Here is a 24,601-nt window from a genome sequence, read left to right as displayed (position 1 = left end):
TGAAAGCTTGTCCTGAATCTATTGAGATAATCATACGGTTTTTGATTTTGATTCTGTTTATGTGGTGAATCACATTTATTGATTTGCATATGTGGAACCAACCTTGTATCCCAGTAATAAAGTCTACATGATCATGGTGAACTAACTTTTTGACATGCTATTTAATTTGGTTTGCTAGTATTTTGTTGAGGAATTTTGTGTCTACTTTCATCAGGGATATTGGCCTGTAGTTTTATTATTTTGCCTTTGTCAAGTTTTGGTATCAGGGTGTTGCTGGCTTTGTAGAATGAGTAAGGGAAGAGTCCTTCCTCAATTTTTTGAGATCGTTTCAGTAGAATTGATATCAGCTCTTCTGTGTATGTTTAGCAGAATTTGGCCATAAATCCCTCTGGTCTGGGTTTTTTTTTGTGTGTGTGGTTGGTAGGTTTTTTTTTTTTTAATTAACTCAATTTCAGAGCTCAATATTGATCTGTTAAGTGTTTCAATTTCTTCCTGATTCAAGCTTCGGAGATTGCACGTTTTTAATAATGTATTCTTTTTTTTTTTAGACCATCTTGTATGTATACATAGAGGTGTTTGTAACAGTCTCTGAGGAGCTTTTGTATTTCTGTTGGATTTGTTATGAAGTCACTTTTGTCATTTCTGATTATGTTCATTTGGACTGTCTTTTTCTTTGTTAATGTGGCTGGCAGCCTATCAATTGTGTTTATCCTTTCAATTAATCACCTTTTGGTTTTGTTGGTCCTCCGTATGGATTTTTGGATTTCAATTTTATTCTTCTCTTCTGCTAGCTTGGGGTTAGTTTGTTCTTCTTTTTCTAGTTCTTCTAGGTGTGATGTTAGATCATTAGTTTGAGATTAATTAAATTTTTAATTGTTTTGCATAGTTAAAGATTAATGAATCTTTCCAACTTTTTGAGATAGGCATTTAGCACTACAAACTTTCCTCTTAACACTATTCTTGCTGCATTCCAGAGATTTTGATATGTTTTGTTTCTGTTTTCAAAGAATTTTTTAATCTCTACCTTGACTTCATTGTTTACTCGAAAGTCAGGAGCAAGTTGTTTAATTTTCATGCTATTGTGTGGTTTTGAGAGATCTTGTTGATATCTATTTTTATTTCACTTTGGTCTGAGAGTATGGTTGGTATAAGGTAAGTGTTTTTAGCTCAACTTAAAAAATGAAGTAAAGGAAGCTCAGAAATAGTAAGTTCCCCAAGGTCACTCAGTTATCAAGGGCTACAGCAAGGATTATAAATGAGTCTTTTTCACTCCTAAGCATATGCATTTTTTATTAAGCTACATTACCTTTAAAATAAATTTATTATAAAAAAGAGAAAAGCAGGGATATAAAGCTATTATTGGGCTCCTCTAATTTATTTTCACTGTATTTGTAAATGTATAATTTCTGAAATTGTTGTTAAATGAGGAGTTGAGGTTTACTTACAGTTAGAATATGTACAAAACTCAATAATTGAGTGAACTCCATTGCATCATCTTGTAAATTTCGGAATAATATCATAAAATGAAGTGAGAAATAGCACAAGTTTATACACTGTACAGGGTATCTTTGGGAAACACAAAGAACAAACATTTGTCTAATAATCCCAATAATTCCTTTGACATGCAGGGGTGACAGTAGACCCCAGTATCGTGAACACAAATTTCCTTCTGTGCCTTGAAAGCATGAAGGTAATTTATTTACATGAAGAGCCTTAGAGGTTAAACCTGTGAGTTCAAAATTCAGGCTATTAAGAGTACTGTATCGTCAATATTGGAAAATATCATTTAAACTTGTTTTATTAAATACTCGCATTTTTATTTTGCCTTCATAAAAGTGCTTTAAAAGTAGAAAAATATATTGATGGCAATACTGGTTTCCTTCTAGTACATTTGTTTTGACTCCTTTCCTTTCAATTGTCTTTCCTCCAAGAGTTGTAAAATTGTAGTTGCTTTAGCATCTAAATGTCTTTATGCATAGTAAAAACCTGTATAAAGAAAGCATCATGGGTATAGCTTGATTTAAGTGTTTCATTTATGTTCCATTTCTTTGTCATGTAAAACCAAATATGTGGAAATTTCTTCCTAACAATTTTTTATATGTGAGTAAAATCCTAAGTTTGGACATTAGAAAGAGTAATGACGTCAGATTTTAAAAGAGTTACTACTGATATAACTCAGAGACTTGAGAAGCTTGGGTCCAGTAGATAATTGGAAAATTTTATTGGATTTTGATGCTTATCCACTCTGTTTATCAGCAATAATCTTACTCGTATTCAGTTGACCTTTGAATAACACAGTTTGAGCTATACAACTCCACTTATACACAAATTTTTTCAATAAACATATTGGAATTGTTTTTAGATTTGTGACAATTTGAAAAACATGCAAACTACATAGCCCAGAAATAGTAAAACTATCAAGAAAAAGATGTGTTATGAATGCATAAATAAATGTAGATGCTATTCCATTTGATCATTTACTACCATAAAATATATACAAATCTATTATAAAAATTTCAAATTTATCAAAAGTTATGCATACAAACATTTGTAGAACATACATGGGGCCATTTGCAGTTGAGAGAAATCTAAACAAAGGCAGATGTGTGGTAGTAACTATTGACTGCATAAAATGACCTGTAATAAATGCTTTACTACTGTAATAATCTTGTAGCCACCTTCTGTTGCTATTGCAGTGAGCTCAAGTGTTGAGTATCTGTTTAAAACAGTGACGTTAATCATCCTGTGAGCAGCTCATCTCTCCAATAAATTGCATACCACAATACAAAGTGACTTATTGTGGTTCTCCTGTATTTTTAATCGCATTTAGTGCTATACCATAAACCTTGAATAATGCCACGGGACCAATACAAAGTGCCACTAATGATGCTGGAAGTGCTCACAAGAAGCAGAGAAAAGTCAAGACATTATGAGAAAAAGTTAATTCCTTGATGTATACCATAGACTGAGGTCTGCTGCTGAGGTTGCCCACCATTTCAGACTGACAATTCATCTTGTAACCAGATGGTGTAAACCTACAGTATCAATAAATACAGTACTGTAAATGTATTTTCTCTTCCTTATTATTTTCTTTTTTTTAAATTATACTTTAAGTTTTAGGGTACATGTGCACAACGTGCAGGTTAGTTACATATGTATACATGTGCCATGTTGGTGTGCTGCACCCAGTAACTCGTCATTTAACATTAGGTATATCACCAAATGCTATCCCTCCCACCTCCCCCCACCCCACAACAGGCCCCAGTGTGTGATGTTCCCCTTCCTGTGTCCACGTGTTCTCACTGTTCAATTCCTACCTATGAGTGAGAACATGCAGTGTTTGGTTTTTTGTCCTTGCGATAGTTTGCTGAGAATGATGGTTTCCAGCTTCATCCATGTCCCTACAAAAGACATGAACTCATCATTTTTTATGGCTGCATAGTATTCCATGGTGTATATGTGCCACATTTTCTTAATCCAGTCTATCATTGTTGGACATTTGGGTTGGTTCCAAGTCTTTGCTTTGTGAATAGTGCCACAATAAACATACATGTGCATGTGTCTTTATAGCAGCATGATTTATAATCCTTTGGGTATATACCCAGTAATGGGATGGCTGGATCAAATGGTATTTCTAGTTCTAGATCCCTGAGGAATCACCACACTGACTTCCACAATGGTTGAACTAGTTTACAGTCCCACCAACAGTGTAAAAGTGTTCCTATTTCTCCCCATCCTCTCTAGCACCTGTTGCTTCCTGACTTTTTAATGATCGCTATTCTAACTGGTGTGAGATGGTACTTCATTGTGGTTTTGATTTGCATTTCTCTGATGGCCAGTGATGATGAGCATTTTTTCATGTGTTTTTTGGCTGCATAAATGTCTTCTTTTGAGAAGTGTCTCTTCATATCCTTTGCCCACTTGTTGATGGGGTTGTTTGTTTTTTTCTTGTAAATTTGTTTGAGTTCATTGTAGATTCTGGATATTAGCCCTTTGTCAGATAAGTAGGTTGCAAAAATGTTCTACCATTCTGTAGGTTGCCTGTTCACTCTGATGGTAGTTTCTTTTGCTGTGCAGAAGCTCTTTAGTTTAATTAGATCCCATTTGTCAATTTTGGCTTTTGTTGCCATTGCTTTTGGTGTTTTAGACATGAAGTCCTTGCCCATGCCTATGTCCTGAATGTTATTGCCTAGGTTTTCTTCTAGTGTTTTTATGGTTTTAGGTCTAACATTTAAGTCTTTAAACCATTTTGAATTAATTTTTGTATAAGGTATAAGGAAGGGATCCAATTTCAGCTTTCTACATATGGCTAGCCAGTTTTCCCAGCACCATTTATTAAATAGGGAATCGTTTCCCCATTTCTTGTTTTTGTCAGGTTTGTCAAAGATCAGATGGTTGTAGATATGCGACATTACTTCTGAGGGCTCTGTTCTGTTCCATTGGTCTATATCTCTGTTTTGGTACCAGTACCACGCTGTTTTGGTTACTGTAGCCTTGTAGTATAGTTTGAATTCAGGTAGCATGATGCCTCCAGCTTTCTTCTTTTGGCTTAGGATTGACTTGGTGATGCAGACTCTTTTTTGGTTCCATATGAACTTTAAAGTAGTGTTTTCCAATTCTGTGAAGAAAGTCATTGGTAGCTTGATGGGGATGGCATTGAATCTATCAATTACCTTGGGCAGTATGGCCACTTTCACGATATTGATTCTTCCTAACCATGAGCATGGAATGTTCTTCCATTTGTTTGTATCCTCTTTTATTTCTTTGAGCAGTGGTTTGTAGTTCTCCTTGAAGAGGTCCTTCACATCCCTTGTAAGTTGGATTCCTAGGTATTTTATTCTCTTTGAAGCAATTGTGAATGTGCGTTCACTCGTGATTTGGCTCTCTGTTATTGGTGTATAATAATGCTTGTTATTTTTGCACATTGATTTTGTATCCTGAGACTTTGCTGAAGTTGCCTATCAGCTTAAGGAGATTTGGGGCTGAGATGATGGGGTTTTGTAGATATACAATCATGTCATCTGCAAACAGGGACAATTTGACTTCCTCTTTTCCTAATTGAATGCCCTTTATTTCCTTCTCCTACCTGATTGCCCTGGCCAGAACTTCCAGCACTATGTTGAATAGGAGTGGTGAGAGAGGGCATCCCTGTCTTGTGCCCGTTTTCAAAGGGAATGCTTCCAGTTTTTGCCCATTCAGTATGATACTGGCTGTGGGTTTGTCATAGATAGCTCTTATTATTTTGAAATACGTCCCATCAATACCAATTTATTGAGAGTTTTTAGCATGAAGAGTTGTTGAATTTTGTCAAAGGCCTTTTCTGTATCTATTGAGATAATCATGTGGTTTTTGTCATTGGTTCTGTTTATATGCTGGATTATGTTTATTGATTTGCGTATGTTGAAGCAGCCTTGCATCCCAGGGATGAAGCCCACTTGATCATCGTGGATAAGCTTTTTGATGTGCTGCTGGATTCGGTTTGCTAGTATTTTATTGAGGATTTTTGCATTGATGTTCATCAGGGATATTGGTCTAAAATTCTCCTAATAGACATCTACAGAACTCTCCACCCCAAATCAACAGAATATACATTCTTCTCAGCACCAGACCGCACTTTTCCAAAATTGACCACATAGTTGGAAGTAAAGCACTCCTCAGCAAATGTAAAAGAACAGAAATTATAACAAACTATCTCTCAGACCACGGTGCAATCAAACTAGAACTCAGGATTAAGAAACTCACTCAAAACCGCTCAACTGCATGGAAACTGAACAACCTGCTCCTGAATGACTACTGGGTACGTAACGAAATGAAGGCAGAAATAAAGCTGTTCTTTGAAACCAACGAGAACAAAGACACAACATACCAGAATCTCTGGGACACATTCAAAGCAGTGTGTAGAGGGAAATTTATAGCACTAAATGCCCACAAGAGAAAGCAGGAAAGATCTAAAACTGACACCCTAACATCACAATTAAAAGAACTAGAGAAGCAGGAGCAAACACATTCAAAAGCTAACAGAAGGCAAGGAATAACTAAGATCGGAGCAAAACTGAAGGAGATAGAGACACAAAAAACCCTTCAAAAAATCAATGAATCCAGGAGCTGGCTTTTTGAAAAGATCAACAAAATTGATAGACCGCTAGCAAGACTAATAAAGAAGAAAAGAGAGAAGAATCAAATAGATGCAATAAAAAATGATAAAGGGGATATCACCACCTATCCCACAGAAATACAAACTACCATCAGAGAATACTGTAAACACCTCTACACAAATAAACTAGAAAATCTAGAAGAAATGGATAAGTGCCTCGACACATACACCCTCCCAAGACTAAACCAGGAAGAAGTTGAATCTCTGAATAGACCAATAACAGGCTCTGAAATTGAGGCAATAATTAATAGCTTACCAACCAAAAAAACTCCAGGACCAGATGGATTCACAGCCGAATTCTACCAGAGGTACAAGGAGGATCTGGTACCACTCCTTCTGAAACTATTCCAATCAATAGAAAAAGAGGGAATCCTTATTATTTTCTTAATAACATTTTCTTTTCTCTAGCTTTATTGTAATAATTCATTATGTAATACATATACAAAATATGTTTTAATTGACTATTGCTGTTATCAGTAAGACGTCTGGTCAATAGTAAGCTATTAGTACATAGTTAAGTTTTTGGGGAGTCAAAAGTTATGCATGGATTTTTAACTGCAAGGGGGATAGTGCCCCTAAATTCTGTGTCATTTAAGGGTCAAGTGTAATCAAATGTAGATGGGTAGAGAATAAAATATATCTCGTTTCCAAAGCACAGCCACTCCTAACTAAAAACAATATATTAATTGACATCAAGTCTACTCTTTGTACCAGTTATATCCGCCTCAAACAGAAAGTTTACATTTTTAGGATAATTATTTGTTGGAGTGATAGAAAGGCTGTATTGTACTCTGAGCTATGGCTCAGAACAGTATCTTTATATATGTTGAGCCTACTTTTAGAATATGTTAATGCAGCTCCTTCTTTTATAGAGGTTAGGAATATACACACTATGCTCATTTATGCTAATTTATTTTATCAACCAGATGTGAAATCAATAGGTATTGACTCTACTTTCCAACAAATGCTAAAACAAATGACTGCTATAAAACTAAAATCAATTTTGTAAAGAGTCTCCAAAATGTATCTGGCTTAAGTTCTACAACTTTTTATAGAAAGTAGCATCATTTGTTTGTATCAGTTTTCATTAAAAATTTTAGAAAAATCTGTAGTGTGTTCACCAGTAAGGTAAAGTATTAAGTGATTTTGAGTGCAATATTAATAGTTTTCTAAGGCAATTGCTATTGATGGCTAATAAGCATTTTGAAATAAGTCAGGTAAAATAATTATGGCCATTTTGTCAGGTGTTATGCTCTTATTCATTGCTTCATGTTGAAAAGACTCAGGATTATTTCCTTAAAAACAATCTTTGATGTTTTCATGGCTCTTCTTTGACAACTCTCAATGTAAAGAGATGACTATTCTCAAAATATTTTGTATACTCTAAAAATAATATAGCACTCTTTCACTCAGCTAGATTTATAATATGGACTACCTACACACAATCAGCATTACATAATATATGTATCCAGCTCTTTCCCTAAACTGTGATCCTCAAAGATCTACTCAACTTGTTCTCAAAGCCAGCCATGAGCATTAATACTCATGCCATCTGTAAATATGTTTTATGGAATCAATATTTGCACTGACATACAGAAGAAGATAAGAAGAAGAAAATAAAAATGGTACAAATATGACAATCACAATTCATATTATTTGGAGAGGCAGAATATTCAACAATGTATTGACATATTTGCAAAAATGAAAGTCACATTTCCTGACTTCTTTATTAGTCAGTGGTTTAAATATATTTAATTCTATTGAATTTTCACTACAGAAGTTACTCAAGGAATTAGTTAATACTGTCTCCAAAGTAGTCTGCTTGATATAAAAATCCAAGAATAGAATAATTCCATTTGATTAATAGTCCTACCATTTGAGTCACCAATATTTTGTAAAAGAATTTTATTTCTAATTTCCTCAGATGTTGAGAAAGTATTTGAAGGCACCTGACAACAAAACCCTCAGAAGACTCAGGAGAAGGGTCATTAGCCACACTCTCTTATAGTCCTTCTCCTGTTTGGAATTCCAGTTTCCTATACAAAGGTGGCTGCAATGGGCCAGGGCCATGGCTGGAAGAGGTAAGACCTTCAACGTAGCAGTCAACTTGGACATTATCAGACTTGTTTTAACACAAAATGGTAAATATCCAATTATCAGCTGAGATTCAACATTTTATGGCCTGCCATGTTGAAAACCCTAATGATAGGTCGCATTGTGATCCCTGTAAACTGTCAACCAGGACTGTGAAAAGCACCATGACAAATGACTAAACATTGTCTCTACTAATCATATTTGGGGTTGGCTGATGTACTAGCTAGAGTTTGTTTATTTTTCATAAACAAATAAAATAGATAAAGCTCAAGTTTCCTATGTTCTTCTACAAGGCAGATTTTCTTCACCCCTCCCCTCGAAAGAAAATCACTATTATTAATTTTAGTATCTCTTTGTCCAGATTTTAAAATTGTTATTACATACACATATATCCATGAAAAGATACCAAAATACTATGTTTTTAATATGTATCCAATAGTATTCTGCATACTATCCTATAACATGTTTTTGTCTACTCAAAATTACCTTTTTGAATTACCTCATGTAAATTAAACCATTTAGATATAGTGAATCTAATTTATTTATTTTGGTGCTATGTAGCAAGTATTCCAGTGTATATATGTACTATCATTGAATTCTCCATCCCTTTATTGATGGGTTTTTGATTTGTTTCCATTTCTCCCTATTACAAAAATGGCTAGTGGATATCCCTGTGCATTTAGCTTTACATGCATATGTGAGTATAGAGAGAACAGAACTGTTGGGTTGTAGGATATGCTTATTTTCCACTTCAAGAGTTGCCCTCTAAAAGAAATTGGTATTGATTTACATCCCCACCTGCTGTGTGTCAGCGATCTATTCTCACATCCTCCTATCATTTGGAATGGTTATAACTTTTGCCGTTATAATGAATTTGAAATGGTATCTCATTTTGTTTGGCATTCTTTTTCCCAACCACTACTATCTGTTTTATACTTACTCACCTGTTACCTGTTTTTTGAATAAATGACACATGTCCTTTGCCTACTTTCCATTGGATTCTCTTTTATCATATTCTTATTGACAGACAATAATTATTTGAATTTTTCTATTGTCTGCAATATATATTGGTTACATTTTCCAGCTTATTGCTTTTCTTTTAACTTGATAGTCCCCTTTTAATATAGAAATTTTGGATGTTATTATAATTAGGAATTGCTAATTTCTTACTTAATGATTTATGTCTTTTTCAAGAAAAATCTCTGCCAAAATGTTATAATATTAGTCTTAAGTATAGTTTTAAAGCTTTTCTTTTTTCATGTGTTTATGTCTATATCTTATACCTAATAATTTTATGTATGGTTTGACTCAGGTATTAAATTTTATTATGGACATGTATTGCTCTGGCATTGTTTATGGAGTAACTACAGTTTCCCTTCTGAATTTTAATTCCTCCTATAGTGTAGAAAAAGATCCCAGAAAACATTTAGTGTCTTAATTGCTCATCTGTTTCCTATCAATCTATCTTTTCCTGAACAAATATTACAGATCTTAATTACTATAGCTTTACAATAAGTTTTGATATCTGATTAAAGCAAGTTACCCCAACCTATGCTCCTTCAAAATATTGTGCTTACTAATAGTCCTTTAGCTCTTTGGTGTAAATGTTGGAAATTGCTTTTGAAATTACAAGGTGTTTGAGTTGTAATTGCATTTAATTTTGTGATTAATTTAAAAAGATTTATATATTTAATAATTCTTTTCAAATCTAAAGATTGTAAACATAGTTTTCCTTTTTATTCATGCATTCTCTAGGTCCCCATATGCCTTCTATTTTTAAAGTTGGGTGTATTGAGATATAATTTATATAGAAATTATAATAATTTCAGTATATTAACAATATATTAAACCGTTTTAAGGTATACAGTTCAATGAGTTTTGACAAATGTATAAAGTCATGTAACCATTACCTCAGAATATAGAATTTCTATCACTCCTTCTGTGGTTTGAATGTTTGTGCCTTCCCAATCCTAACTCATATATTGAAATTCTAATCCCCAAGGTCATGGATGGTATTAGGAGATGGGGCTTTTGGGTAAGTGATCAGGTCATTAGGGTTCCATCCTCATGAATGATATTAGTGCCCTTGTAAAAGGGGCAAGAGAGAGCTGCCTTGTCCTTTATACCATGTGAGGACACAGGAATAAACCACCATCTATGAGGAAGGGGTCCTCACCAGACATTAAATTTGCTCATGCCTGGATCTTGGAGTTCTTAGAATCCAGAACCATGAGGAATGAGTGTTGTTTATAAGCCACAAAGTTTGTGGTATTTTGTTATGGCAGATGAAATGGACTAAGACAGCTCCAAAAAGTTTTCTTGTACCTCTCTGTAGTTAACCCACTCTCCTATCAGTAGCCCTTGGCAACCACTGATCTGATTTCTGTTCCTGTAGTTTCACCTTTTCCAGAGTATTATATCAATGAATCATACAGCATGTATGATTTTCTTTACTTACAACAATGCTTTAAGATACATTCATGTTGTTCTATGAAAGGGTAATTTGCTCCTTTTTAGTTCTAAGTAGTATTCCATTGAATGGACGTACCATGACTTATTTATCCATTTACTTACTGATGAACATTTTTTTAAATTTCCACTTTGTAGTGATTACAAATAAACATTCATTCACAGGTTTTGTGTGAACATATACTTTTATTTATCTTGAATGAACACCTAGGAATTTGGTTGCTGGGTCACACGGTAAGAGTATTTTTAACTTTATCAAAAAGCAGCCTACTTATTTTATTAATGATGTTAGCATTTTGCATTCTTACCAGTACTATATGAGAGTTCTAGCTGCTATGTAGTATCACTAGCGCTTGATACTTTCACTTTTATATAATTTTGGCTATTCTCAGAGATGTGTAATGGCATCTTATTTATGTTTTAATTTACGTTCATTTACTAATGAATAATAATGTTGAGCATCCTTTTGTGAGCATTTTTTCATGTGCTTATTTGTCATCTCTTCTTGGTGAAGTGTATAATCAAAATATATGTTTAGTTGAGTTGTTTCTTTCCTTGTTACTTTATAACAAAAATTGATTATTTTATTATCGCTATTGTACATAGTATCTTTTCTACTACGTTTTGGGATTATTTTTGGTATATAAAATGTTATATATTTTTGAAGCCTAATCTTGCAGCTAAAAATGTGTTTTTTGTTGTTCTAATAATTTGCTATGGTTTTCTTGAAACTTCTAGATAGATAATCCCATTGTCTTTAAAAAATGAGAGGTTTACCTCCTCTTTTTCACTATCTATATGCCATTCCATTTTCTGCACTGTTGATAAGTCTAATAAAATAGTGAATGAAAGGAATCATATCATTGATTTTCTCTTGCCTGTCATGAAAATACTTTTAAATTTTTACTCTTATGAATAATGCTTACTGTTATTTTTTAGAACACATCTTTTGTCCTGTAAAACATTTTTTTCTATTTCTAGTTTTCTAAGAGATTTTTAAAAATGCATGAACAAGTACTAAATATGGTTAGATATTATAATTCTGGAAATTTGATTTCTTAATGTAGTTAATTTTAATACTTAGTTTTTTTGAAAATGAAATAGTTTTGAATTCTGAAAGTAAATTGGATCTGATTATTACATTTGAAAATTGATTCAATCTGGTAATATGTTATTCGGGACTTTTATATCTTATAAGTGAGATTGGTCTATAATTTTCTTTATTTTTAAAAATATTTCTTGATTAGATTTAATAACTATTTATGATAGATTTAGAAAATGTATAGAATAGCACTCCTTTTTTGCTATTCTCTGAAATAAGAAACATTTTGTAAAATATATTTACATTATATTTCATATACACTCACTTTATTAATTTTTAAATAAATTTTAATATATTTTAACATTTGTTTTAAAATACACTGATATAAAGATATTTGAATAATTCACTTCTAAAATAAAATATATATATATAGTTTATACATACTATTTTATGTTTCATAGTGTTCATTTATTCCTTCTCTCTCATCTCTTGAACACTGTTATGGAAGATATGCTTGTTTTATTTTTTCAAAAGTTCATTTTTGTTGTAGTTGATCATTGCCATTCAAAAACATTTCTATTTCACTAATTCTGCTGCTAAAGATTTAATTTTTCTAAGCCAGGTGCAGTGGCTCACTCCTGTAATCCCAGCACTTTGGGAGGCCGAGGAGGACAGATCACAAGGTCAGGAGATCAAGACCATCTTGGCTAACATGGTGAAACCCCGTCTCTACTAAAAATACAAAAAAAATTAGCCAGGTCTGGTGGTGGGTGCCTGTAGTCCCAGCTACTCTGGAGGCTGAGGCAGGAGAATGGCATGAATCTGGCACGCGGAGCTTTCAGTGAGCCGAGATTGAGCCACTGCACTCCAGCCTGGGTGACAGAGCGAAAGTCTGTCTCAAAAAAAAAAAAAAAAAGATATCCTTTTTCTTTTAAAATTTCTTTAGACTTTTTGTGAGTCTATGGTAGAGAATTTCTTTTTCTCATTTTAAACCTCTACATGGTAAATGAGGTTCTCTGATCAGAACAGACAGGGAAGAAAACTATTGGGATAAATCAGTTCTTTAACAACTAAAATAAATATTTGCTTTAATTATGGTAACAAACTTAGTGATTAAAAAGCTTAATCATTAACTAAAAGTAATTATTATCATATACATGTATTCAGAACAAGATAGGTAACATGAAAGCCTTTACATTCATACACTATCTACATCATATTTCAACACTGCCTAAAATATTATTTTATTCATTGTTTCACTCACTTATGGTCAAAAAAACGTATTGAGAAACTTCCAAGGACCAGACAATGTGCAAGCCATTCTAGAAGACAAGATTTTTTTTCCCTTATCCTCTATTTGAATAAGGAAATCAGGCATAGGAACTAACAATTGTAATGCAAGATAATAGGTTCTATTGCAGAGGCCTGTGCACCTACAACAGATGTGCTGCTGGGGTGGGTATGGGAGCAGAAGAGGTGAAGTGTCAGAACCGGTAAATGACTTTTCCTTGTTTCTTCAATCAGATGAACAAAGAAGGTAAGATGAGCATATGAAAGGTATAGTGATGTGGATAATCCAGATCTTTTGGTTTAGCTTGTTTGGTATGGCTGGGGCGCAGCGTGTGCAGAAGAGTTGAATGATTAAATGTAGCTGAGGGTGCCATAGATGCCATACTCACGCTTGGTAGAATGTTCATGATGGAAGTAGATCATCATCTTCAAAGCTATTTTCCTCATTTTATAGGAATGGTGCCACGTATGAGTTCTCCCAAAGCGGAACCTGAGACAGACAGATGCAGGTAGTTTATTTGGAGGTTATCCCAGGGAGATGGAGAGTGGGAGAGGGAAGAAAGCCAAAAATGGGTGTGCGGCTGCTGCTGCTGCTGCTGCTGTAGACAAGAGGTGTCAACCCTGCAGGGACCTCTGAGAAACACGTGGAATGCCTTCCAGAGCTATCTATCTAAAGCCAGGGGTGGTGAGGGGGTGGGTGCTGGGCCACTTATCCATTGATACATGACTCCATTGACTGAGGGTTTTGAGAGAGAGTGGACAAACATAGCTTGTAACTGTGTGCCACAGCTATGACTGGAATCTAAGAATAAAAACCATGTGCTACAGATGAAAAACGGAGGTAGGATTGGAGCCTAGGTCTCAGCTATACTGCACATTACCATGGGGTCTGATCACAGGATCTAACTTGCTCATAAGATCTCCACTTGCTTTCCAGCTGTAGCGAAGGCAATTATGGAAAATATTTTCACTTATTTATTGTATTAGTTTGGGTTATCTAGAAAGTGTACGCCAAGTTGGGATTAAGTATGCAATAGCGTAATTAAGGAAAATGCATGTGAGACAAAAAAAGACACTTCTGTCTGTTCGTTTAAGAGTTGAATATTTACATATTAATTACACATACTAAACATAAAAGGTGAAATATTATTCTTGTGCTATCCAAATTTTATAGAGACTTCAGTGAACAAGCTTTTGCAAAACTTTGTAAGTATTTTCCCTCTCTATTAGATGGAGATATGAGTTCATTTGGAATTACGCCAAAGGAAAAATCTTTGGGAGAAACACTATGCTGTCATAATGATTTCTTTTCCTTTTGATGGCAAAAAAAGCCAGAGGTTGGAAAAGCTGTAAGTCCATGATGCAGATTACCCCTGTGGAGGAGAAGGGAAGGAAGGATGCTTGGGTAGAAAAGACCACAAGACTATAGCAGAGTTCTAAGGTAGGTTTGGAAAAGTTGATGAGAAGTCTTCAAGCCTAGGTGCTCATCAGTATAGTCTAGTACCACTCAGGAATGAGCCTGCCTCAGTAGCCCTACCATGCTCAGTTATCAGCTTGTAGCAGCCTGTCAGCAGCACGGCTTTGGCACCAACTCGCTGATGAATTTCTGAGTGCAGCAGCAGGGCCAGTTACTTACACACTCTGCACCGGGAGAGCTGAAAGGGACACTTTCATCCTCACCACAATTATCTTTTGATAAATGAAAGAGCACTCTTTTGAATCAAAAATATGGTATCAGCTCTCCATACTTATAATAGAGTAGGTGGAAGAGGGTACATTCCAGTATTTCTAGAAGACTACTCAAATTCTACCTAGAAGAGACAGTGTTGTACTCATCCTGAAGAGAGCACAAATTTCTTTCTGTGGAAACGCAAACTGGAACAACTGCCAATTTGCAAAACTGCCCCAGATTAGCTCTAAGAAGCATCTGGAACAACTTGGACCCCGGAACAGAAAACACCTAGGAGCAGAAGCTGCTCTCATGAGGTTTATTCTTGTATCTGCAGCATCTGGCATTTCATACAACCCAAGTTTTCCTGGCACTTGCCTTACTTACTTACTGTTAAAGTACTTTTTGCCTCCCCACAAATTTCGTTTTGCTACACTGTTTCCTAAATTCTTTTGGGAATGTCCCTCAACTTCAAAACCAAATCCTGTCAGCTATTATGAAGCATGTGATTTTTAAACTTCTTCCATCCTAGTCTTCTTACATTAGACACCTCTAGTAGCTGTTTTTGACAGCTATTTTGTTGGGGTTCTAAATGTGTTCAACTCTCCTGAAAGTATAAGTTCTTTAGTGAAATAAAGCCATGTTGTATTCATGTAGAAATGAAGAGACTATTTCTCTTTATCTGTTTAGATTTGAATATGTACATATTAATTACAGGTACCAAAAAGAAAAGGTAAGATATTATTCTTGTGCTATCCAAATTTTATAGAGATTTTAATGAACAAGCTTTTATCAGAACTTTGTATCATTGCTTTCTCTATTAGATGGAGATATGAGTTCATTTGAAATTATATCATTTTCCTTATGTCAAAGGAAAAATCTTTGGAAAAACACCATGCTGCCCTCATGATTTATTTTCCCTTTGATGACCAGCTCTTATCAAGCCAACATGGTTTGCCTGACTGCCTCTTTTCTGAGGAAGACTTCTCCCTTCAGAGGCTCCTCAATTCCTTTTGCAAATATGTCATTGCTGGCTCATCCTACCAGTTTGCTAGCCATGCCTTGACATGTTTCAATCCCAGTGGTGGACAGGCTTAAGCAGCAACCTCTGTTATATATGTCACTCTGAATAAACACCTATAGTTACTGTTCCAGGAAACCAATATCCTCTAATATCTGGTGTGGCATTTTATTTCTTCTTCTAAGCAGCCCTATTCTTTTAAACCAGAATTATCAGAACATTTACTAACTGATTACCTCTCTGAGCACAGTGATACAAATATATTCTTAACTCGAAGATAACCTATGCCAAATTGATTCTACATTAATACATTTGGCTTTCTCTTTTCATCCATGCCCTCCTATGAAGTCCAACTGAATTTTTGTATTCATCTTAAAAGTAATAGAAGAGAAAAATAGAAAAATAACACATGGTCACTCATCAAAAAACATGAACAAAATGTATAGTGCATTTTCCGTTCAGTACATTGTAATTTTTATGAAATAAAAGCCAATAGAAATTATAACAAAAAGAGCTATCCTTTGTGAAACCTCCTTTTTGCTGTGCATTGGTAGGCACTTCAGGTGTACTGCTTCTAATCTTTATAGTTACCTTGTGCTAGGATTTGGATGTTTCCCACTAAAATTCATGTTGCAGTTTGATCGTCAGTGTGGCAGTGTTGGGAGGTGTGGCCCAGTGAGAAGTGTTTGGGTTAGGGGGGTGGATTTCTCATAAATAGATGAATGCAGTCTAATTTAGAGAAGGTAGTTATAGAGTGAGGTTCCTCCTTTGGTTTGGTCCCATTTTTTGCACATGTCTGCTTCCCATTTGACCTTCTGCCATGTTGTGTTGCAGGACCAAGGCCCTTACCAGAAGCCAGAACCACGTCCTTGAACAGAGCAGCTTGCAGGACTATGAGGTAAATAAACCCCCTCCCTGCCTTTTTTTTTTTTGAGGTGGAGCCTCACCCTGTCACCCAGCGTGTAGTGCAGTAGCCTGATCTCCACTCACTGCAACCTCCGCCTCCCAGGCTCAAATGATTCTCTTGCATCAGACTCCCAAATAGCTGGGATTATAAGTGCGCACCACCACACATGGCTTTTTTTTTAAATTAATTTTTTAATTTTAATTTTTAGTAGAGACAGGGTTTTGCCATGTTGGCCAGGCTGGTCTTAAACTCCTGACCTCAGGTGATCTGCCGCTGCGTTGGCCTCCCAAAGTGCTGAGATTATAGGCATGAGCCACTGTGCCTGGCTTAAACCCTTTTCTTTATAAATTACCCACTTTTGGCTATTCCATTATAGCAAAACAAACAAAACTAAGACACCCTGCAAGTTTTTTATGATTTATCACACCACTTTATTCATATGAAAATTGAGGACTACTTCTCCCACCTTTATAATTATGCAGTTATTGGTATTTTTTTGTTTCCAAACACAGCAATTCACATTGTTTCATTTAATTAACAATAAGCACCTAAGAAGTGTGATACAAACTGCATGAAAAAGCCATGTTTATTGTCTGTAGAGCACTTGTCTTAACGTTCCTCTTTTAAAGATGACTCATAATTTAATCCTGATTCAAAATAAGAAACAACTATATACAGCTCTTGGTTTTTTTAAGTGTCAAGTGAATAGTTGGATTGGATCACCTTAAAGGTCACTCCGAATCCTGATAGTCCAGTTCCCAGAGGGTTCCAATTTGTGTTCTTCGGAATCCTAGGATTCTTTTGAGGTATCTCAGAAGCTGCAAGGGGACCAGGGAACAGATTTGGGGATAGTAGTGTAGGTTTTCTAATTACTATAAATAGAACAGCTTCAGTTTCACTTGTTTTACTCGATGAGGTTATATATAAAATACATTTTAATAATCTGAAAGCCACTGATATATGTGACAAGTATCACAGGAGTTTAGGGAAAATCTCACAATTTCTTCAAGTGTTCTCTTAAATTTGTTTGCATCTCTTTTTGTTTGGCAGCCCAATCATATCGAAATAAGTTTTCCACATTCAAGTTCCTTCTGCTTTGCTTTATGGTCACTTCCTGGATTACAAAATCAGATACTGTTTAAGAGCATAACTAATGGCATCACATTGCCAGTGTTAGATGTCCGTCACCAATACTTAATACTACCTGTGTGACACTGAGCAATTTACTCAACCTCTCTGAACATCAGACTTCGTGCTCTAAACTGGAGATCCTATTAACACTTTTTCACTGGGTTGCTTTAAGGATCAGATGAATATAAAACAGATGCCTCTTTCAAGGTAAATCATCAATAACTGTTAGCTCTAAGTATTAAATAGCTGCCTAATGATGGGTGTCACCTTTAATAATGCTTAAATTCTTTTGGACATGACAAAAAGGCCATCTTCAATAAACTTTAATGTATCTAAGTTTCAGACATGGTATTTGATTTTATTTGACTTTCTAGTCATATGGTGCATGGCTTAATTTGTATTCTTTAGTAATATGAATTGCTATTCTCTCATTGTGTTGTTTTCTGGCCTACTGGCCCTACAACAGCAGCTTTAATATTATTTCTTTTTCTATAGATATATATAATGAAATACAGGATTTATTTTAATATTCTTCTGTATGATCTCCTTTTTTCATTATAACATATTTATAAGGACCTTAGAAATATGAAAAAGAGTGCCTTCAATTTACATTTGACTCCAAGAGAACTGGACACATCTTCCTCTGTGAATATGTTAATATTTAATACTATTGTGGCCTTGATGTAGATATCTATAGATATGTCTTATTTTTCAGACATTTACCTTTAGTCACTTTTTCCAAGGACCTGGGTTTTTTGCCCAAAATATGGTTCTTTAAACAGAGATTTGTTATAGAAGAGCTAGATTTACTTCAGGTTTATTGACTATTTAGTAGAAGGTCTCTGCTCAGGAAAACAGTCTAGTAATTGCTTAGCAATAATCTGGTATGTCTTCAATTGAGGCTTCACCCCATAAAAAGAATGTTTCTTATTTGTTAAATTGTTTTAGTCTTTTGCTTGAGTGCTTGAAACTCCATTTTCCTGGGCCCCAGGTGTAATGTCACTGTCTAGGCCCTCCAGGTTTGTTACCTCAGACTTCTGGATAAAACTGATGAACTTCACGGAAGCATTTCTATTTATTTCTTGCTTCTGAATACCACAGCAACACGATGGAAACAAACTATGATACCACCTTAATTAGAGAATTACATTTCAGAGCCCACACCATCTATGTTTCCATATGTAGTAAATCGCCAGAAAAAAGAAAAGACATTTTTGTTAAGGATAATGCCCATTGAATTTGAACTTTCAGAGCACGCATATTTTTTTCTAAAAGGTTCTTGAATTGATTAATATAAGCTCTCTTACTTACAGTCTTTTTTTTTTTCTTGAGATGGAGTCTTGCTGTGTTGCCCAGGCTAGAGTGCAGTGGCTCAATTTCGGCTCACTGCAACCTCTGCTTCCCAGGATCAAGTGGTTCTCATGGTTCAGCCTCCCCAGTTGCTGGGATTATAGGTGCATGCCACCATGCCTGGCTAATTTTTGTATTTATGGTAGAGATGGGGTTGGACCAGGCTGGTATCAAACTCCTGACCTCAGGTCATTTGTCTACCTCAGCCTCCCAAAGTGCTTGGATTACAGGCGTGAGCAACTGTGCCTGGCCTTATTGTCTTGTTACATATTTTTAGAAACATCTTTCGGCAGTCTATGCTTTTGTTTCTAAAGCCTAATTGATGATTATATTTATTTGGGGATTTGTTGTTATTTTATACTTTGAAGATGATTTATTATACTGCTTAAGATTTCTTCATGTGGCTTCCTTTATCCTGGTTTTGCTAATATACAAATAATGTTCTTGGTTTGGTGAGCTGTCAACCACAAGATAATTGATTTTAAATATCTTCCCTCTGACTAATATTAGTACATATTGGAAAATTTTCTAAGTACTAATGGAAACTTCAAGTGAACATAACACATTCTTAACCAAAACTATGCACACACTATGATATCAAGGCTAGGCAAGGATGGAAAAAGAAACATTTTTAGGATGAGTATAAGAGAAACCATTAGTAGAATGTGTCAAAAGTGCATAGATTCAGGTACACAAGTATGTCAACGAAATTGCAAAACCTGCAATTAGGGAAGTAACTGAGATTGGAAAACAACATGATCACATATCAGGAGTCACTTGAGTGGCTTGGATTGACAGCTTATTATACTGTGTTGATTGATTTCCTTTTTCCCTAGGATAATTTTGAATTGGTTATTCCCAGTTCTAAGTGGCATTAACCTGCCATGTTTTGAAAGAACCCCGATATCTGATACAAACCATTATGTTTTCAGCCTCCTTTAGAAGGAGTCCTAAGTTTTCCTTTTCCTTACCAAATTCTTGCAAGTCAATCATATTTAATAATGAGAATATCCTTTTTAATTGGTGCTGTTCTTCCATCCTGACAATATCCTTGACAGTAAGGAGGTGCAATAATGGCAACACATATAAAGCCTCAGTTCAATCTGTTTTTATATTGAGACTCCACATACAAATGGCATTTAGATATCTACATGTTAGATATAATGGAAACAGATCTGAGGCTTAAGTATCACAGGTTTTGAAAACCACCTACAAGCAATTGGAGTCCTTTTGTAAGTGATTCTCCCACAGATAAAAATTTCCATTCATGGTCCAGGAATTGATATGAATTCTTGATCAGTGCTCCCTAACCACTTCTCAAGGAGTAGTAAATGCAGATGTCTATGGTAAATTTTGGCATGGATTTTCATTGGCTATATTAGTCATGTATATGTCAGAATAAATTGTGAGTCAGCAAATGCATTTTAGAGACTGTATTTATGTGAACAAACCATAAACTTTCTCCATGTAGTGTGATGAAACAGTGACCTGTCTTTTGAAATAACTATTTTTGATAATCATTTTATAATCACATCACATACCAACACTAATAACATACAATTTTTAGACAATTTGTCTACTACCACCTTGCCAACTTCCCATTGTTAAGTGCAAAATTTTGGATGCAAAATTCATTGTATAATTTAGTAAACTTGATAAAAGTTTAGTGAGGTTGGTAAAATACCTACCATTTGCAGAGGCAGGTGGCTTTAGATATTTGAATCAATCACCTGTTGCTTTTTCCTGACTTGAATAATTGAGTAGTCAGAAGTCTTGAGTAATTAATGTCATGAATCTTTTCCTTAGAAAAAGGTTGTGATCAATACAAATTAAGGGACATTGCCTTACCATAGATGTCCTGATTCTAGGATTAACCAGAAAGAATTATCTGTGTCTGCCTTTCAAACAAAAATATGCCCACGTAAACAATATTGATTCATAAGATTATATATTAAATGCCTATAAATATTTAGGCATTGGTCTATGTGCTGGCAACATATATGAAATGATTGCTATTCTCAATCTTATCAGGTAGAAATGAGGTCAAGTGCCTTGACAATTAAAATAGCATTAATTGGGAATATGTGTAAGGTGTAATAAGAATCATACCTAATTTGCACTCAGTGGGATGAGATAGGGAAGCCTCTGGATAAGAAGGTAGTAAATGAACTAAGTCATGAAAAACTAAATAAAGGGGGTCGTCTGCAAAAAGGGAGGATTATATGCATGGTGGTATTATAGGAAGAGAGAGTCACACCTACAAAAGCAAAAGTTGAGAGGAAGCAGGGTACACTAAAAAAATCTGTAAGTTGCTTAGCCTGAAAGCAGATGTGATAGTAGGAAAGTGTCAGGAGGCAGAGATTAAGGAGGATCAAAGGTCCTATCTTTTACATGCGTGCCTTTTCAATTTGAACTTTATCATGAAAGAAATAAAAAACCAAGAAAAGCTTTCAATCTGTAGTACAACACAATTCAAATTGTATTTTAGAAAGATCACTAATAGCAATGTGGAGAATAAATTGAAAGGCAGCACTTGCAGGAAGCTGTTGCAGTCATCCAATGAGAAAGAAGGCAATAGCCATAAGCATGGAAAGAGGCTGAACAGTGGAGAATATTGAGAACATTTTGTCAACAAGACTTGGAAATTAACTTTATGCATATGCTAAAGGAGGAGAAGAATCAAGGATTATATCCATATCTCTTATTTGATTGGCCATAGGACTTGATATGACATTCACTGAGGTAGCAAATATAGAAAACAATCTTAAATTTGGGGGAAATATGTTTATTTGTGGATATGTTGAATTTTACAATACCTGTGGTATCTTTAACACAAGATACTATCTGACTCCTCTGCGCTTATTATTATTCAGGGCAATTCATACATCAAAGGATATTGGTAATCAGGGGCAGTAGTTTGTTTTTACTTCTATGTGTTAGCATCGCCTAGGAAGTGCTTTGCTGCTTTACATCTTAGAATTACATTTTCGTATCCTCTTTTTAGTGGATCATCATGTTGTTCAGGAATATGACCTCTTGTCGAAAGTCTTGATAGCAGTGAGGAATTTAAGGAAGCTTAACCTTATTGCTTGTTGGCTGGAGTAAGTGTGTGATGGATTGAATGTCCTTTTGCATGGATGAAGGAAAAATATCAGTGATGTTGAACTGGTGACACGGGATTTTACTTCTTAATTTTTCATGTCTCATTCGGGTGATGAGTATCCTGAAATCTTTCTATGAGTGAGTAGTATGTTCATCCCACAGTAAGGAAACACTAAACATCTCCTCTACACCTAGAATACTAAAAAGACAACCTTCAGAAATCACTGGAAAAAAATCTCTACAGCAACAGAAATTCTGAACACAGAAGCTCTACCTTAGAATATAAGGTCTGTTTGGTTCCTTTAGTAGCTCTTTGTGAGATTGTGGAAGGTAAACAGGTCCTCAACAAAGACACCAAAGAATGTATGGAATTAGTGCCCACCTAGATAAGGGTGGTTTTTATTCCTAGCATATTCTAGGATTTAGGATCTTAAATATTAAACATTAGAACTTGTGGAGTTGTTTGACACAGTGTAATTGGTCCAATTATATTTTTAATTTTCCTCAGCAGGCACTTATTGAGCATCACTTTTGTGGAAGGTATCAAGGACATGAATATAAAAATGCACATTATATAGTTGTTTCTCCTCAAAGATGTTTAAAGCAATAAACCATAATAAGAATAGCAAGTAATATACAAAAATAAAATTCATGAGAAAATGAGTAACTGCTATAAGAAACTTGGGGAAACATAATTAAGGAGGTAGCATTTGAATGTAACTTTAGAGGATTTTGAAAGGTGAAAGTTGAGAACAAAAGCAATTTTAGAAGCATGAACAAAGACTCCAAGCCTGATTAATACTTACTTTCTATGCAGCAGCCAGATAATATTATAAAATACAAATCATGCCATATTGCCCCTATCATCTAAAGGAAAGAGAAAAGACAGATGCAAAGACAGTTAATTGAACCACTAACTGGCCACATGTTTTACGTTTCTCTGTATCCCTTATGGCTAAAATTTTAATTCTAGTTTCAGGTGAATTAAGATAAACCCAGAATCTAATGGAACAGATTAGGCCTTTTCTTAATTTGACAATTTCTTCTATTCAGGACTTCCTAATAGTATGAAGGCCATTGACAAAGATGGTCATGAGAATATTTCTTCCAAATTGGCCTTTGTCAGTCCTCATGTACGTAGCAGAGCTTCTAACAATATTCATGAAACTCCAAAAATTATAATCATGAGACAAATAGTCACATGGTTCCAACAGCTCTGGTAAAAGACCATGTGAAACAATATGTATTAAGATCTCTTTACTAATAATAGCGAATGAAAATCAGAATTGATTCCCAAATTTCAGGTTTTAATCCTTTTGAATGAAGTTGAAAGTGTGGTTTTATTTAGAGATATTTTGCCCAGATGCTTGTATATATGATTCTCTTTTTGATTATGTAAAAAATTGAGATCACTATATTCTGTGTAACGAAAACAGCCTTGGCAACTTGTGGATTCCATTCTGATGCCTTATAAAATATACCCTTACTTCAAACATCACTGCCTATTGCAGAATTTATATTATGCAATGCTAACTTTGAAACCAATTCCTGAATGTAAACCTCCACATCTTAATCAGAGAATGGCATTTCTAAATGTATCTATAAGTATTCTACAGTGTGCAATTCTTGTTGCCATGAACTTCCTATCAGAACATTTCAGGGGCCATTTATATTAGAACATATTCCTTTATCCAAAGACATATATGGGTATGGTCTATTTTTGAACTATTACAAATGTTAAATTTGGTTAAGAGAAGTTTGACACAAGCAGCCTATTCATTTATGAAGTCCATAGTTCAAAATATCTAAGGAGTTCCTGAGCCTATTGTCAAAATGTAGACCAATCTTGTGACAAACAGAATTCCCTCAGAAGTTTTTTGATTTAATTATTTTTCAACTGAATAGACTATTTATAGAGTGGTTTTAGGTTCACAGTGACATTGAGAGGAAGGTGCAGAGATGTTCCATATACCCCCTGCCTCCACACATGCATAGCTTCTCCCACTATTAATATCCCCCACCAGAGTGGCACATTTGTTACCACTGAAGAACTTACATTGACACATCATTGTCACCCCGGAGTCTATAGTTTACATTAGGATTGTACATTCAACAAGTTTGGACAAATATATAATGACATGTATCCACTATTGTAGTATACAATATTGTAGTATACATTTTTTCACTGCCCTGATGTGCCCTGTGATCCACATATTCATCCCTCCCTTCCCTCAACCCCAGGCAACCACTGATCTTTTTACTTTCTCATTAGTTTTGCCTTTTCCAGAGTATCATGTAGTGGAATCATGATGTAACCTTTTCAGATTGGCTTATTTTACCATCAGTATGCATTTAAGTTTCCTCCATATCTT

Source organism: Gorilla gorilla, chromosome 19 (assembly GCF_029281585.2).
Source record: "Gorilla gorilla gorilla isolate KB3781 chromosome 19, NHGRI_mGorGor1-v2.1_pri, whole genome shotgun sequence".
In the NCBI taxonomy this organism is placed as follows: domain Eukaryota; kingdom Metazoa; phylum Chordata; class Mammalia; order Primates; family Hominidae; genus Gorilla; species Gorilla gorilla.
Note: the sequence above shows the minus strand (reverse complement) of the source record.